This window comes from Synchiropus splendidus, chromosome 18 (assembly GCF_027744825.2).
Source record: "Synchiropus splendidus isolate RoL2022-P1 chromosome 18, RoL_Sspl_1.0, whole genome shotgun sequence".
NCBI lineage: Eukaryota > Metazoa > Chordata > Actinopteri > Syngnathiformes > Callionymidae > Synchiropus > Synchiropus splendidus.
In genome coordinates, this window is record NC_071351.1 from 10,961,586 (window position 1) to 10,963,997 (window position 2,412).

The window sequence follows — 2,412 nt, forward strand, 5'->3', positions numbered from 1 at the left end:
GCCACCGGGTTTTATTCAGGATAACACATGCATTTCTAATGATCGTGTTTCTATATAATGTTATGAGTGACTTCTCTCTGGTGTCCAAGTCGCGCTGCGGGCCGTGTGTTGCGTCACCAGTGACCGGTGCTGCGCAGGTGTCGCCGCCAGGCTGATTGAACCGACAGCGCCAGGTCCTCGGCACTGGTCTGACTGGCGTTACTTCGGAGGTCGGGCGCCTGAACAGCAACGTGTCGCAGGTGAGTGACTTGTCCATGAAGATGCTTTGAACGAGCTCCTAAAATCAAACTCTTTGGTCCGGCTCCTCTGCGGTCGTTCAACCATGGTCACCGAGTGTGGTGTGTGTGGACACGCAGACCACAGTGACAGTAAAAAGCTCAAGGTTTGACCCTTAACATATTAAGTGTGAATCTTCTTGACCGCAGACAGGACAAAAGCCCTGTTGTCGCGATCTTGGTTCACATCCAGCGTCTGGGTCGAAGTACCGTGCAATGTCTCCTCCATGACGCTAGGTGGCACCGTGACTAGGACCAAACCGTAGCAACACGTGTCCAGTAAATCTGTTTTTAATGATGAAACATTTTCTTTACATGTTTTCGATGTAAGTTTAGACTCTGATCGTACTGTGACTCGCTGTGCTTTGTGGCAGTATCATTTATATATTTTGTCATGCAGTGACTGTTTTTACATGATGCACTTATTGGTTTTGCTTCTTTATCAGTTAGACCACTATGTTAACCCCCCCAATAATCATCATCATTATTATTGTCACTCTATTGGCTTTACCGTTCATTCAACGTAGTCATTTCACTTCCCCTTACTGGACTCACTTAGTGCTGTCCTCAGGTGGAATTGCACCTGTGACCTTGTTGCTGCACGGCTCCTGCACCAGCCACTGCCTGTCGTGCTGAGCCCGACTGGTCTGTCAGCGATTTACTCAGAATGAATTCAAGCAGCAGCAGCAGCTCTGCAATCTTCAGGGTTCAAATCCTCACATGTATTTCTGACCTGAAGCACCAATGGTCTGTCTTCCGCTCATCACTAAACTCTTCCTCGAAGCCAGTCGTCCAAATTTAGGCCCCCATCCTTTCCTCCTCCCTCCTCCTCCTCTTACGATGAAGTCAGCTGTCGACCCGAGCGGATGTTTGGTATGAGGATCTGGTTTGAGCTGCTACGGCCAGCTTCTCCAGAATCCTCCGGATCGACTTTCACAGATGACCAGGACCTTGTGTCTAAAATTGCTGACACGTCGACTCTGCCCCAGAAGTGCTTTTTTAAGCCTCAGCCTGGTTGAGTCAAGTCAAGAGAGGGAATCATTGAGGAGCAAAGACTCTCCTGACACTCAGTCATAGATGCTTCTCTGACACAAATGTCACCTGTATATGTGTGTGTGTATATATATATACACACACACATACATATGTATACGGAGCCACAGTGAAGGAAATGGTTACAAGACTATTTCCAAGCAGTATGATGTCCCTGTTTCAGAGCATCATCAACAAGTACAAGAGGTTCAACGCCGTTAAAAACCTCAGTGGCCGTGGATGGAAGCGTAAGGTGTCCCCCAAACTTGCGAGAGGAACATCTTACACCTTACATCTGTGGGTTGGTGTTGACCAAGATGACAGATGACAACCAAGGCCCTAAAGGAAACCATTGAGCGAGTCTTGCACGGAGGAGGTCTCCATGGACGTAAACATCGGAAGACAGCGCTGCTCAGTAAGAGATCTTGCTTCAGATGACGTTTACACAAGGCCAGGCGAGGTGATAGATGTTTCTTACTGAGCAGCGGTGTCTTCTGAGGTTTACGTCCATGGTGTTGACCTCTCGGCAGATTTTACTCGCAAGTTTGGGGGACACCTTACGCTTCTGTCCACGGCCACTGAGGTTTTTAACGGTGTTGAACCTCTTGTACTTGTTGATGATGCTCTGGAAACAAGGGCATCATACTGCTTGGAAAAATCTTGTAACCTTTTCCTTCACTGTGGCTACAAACAAGACGCTGATGCAGGTCCTCGCTGAGCTCCTTCTTCTTGACCATGATGACCAGAAATGAAGAATGACCTGAACACTTTCCCCCTATTTATACTGTTCTGAAAAGATGTCTTTTTAAACTTTAACATTTGGCCAACAATGTTTACTTCATTGTGACATCTTGAAGTCAGTACTCGACAAATTTTTGTTGAAAGATTGTCAGGGGTATGAATCATTTTGAACATTTTTGGGGACGCCAGAAAGAAAATACCCCAGAAATAAATAAAAAAAAAATATTTATTATTATTTTTTTTAATTTTTGTCAATTGTTGGCCACATATAACTGACACACATTTGAAAAAAATCATTACTTTCATGTGTGTGTGTGTGTACACACTGTACATACATTAGACGATGATTCCCATGTTGGTCATA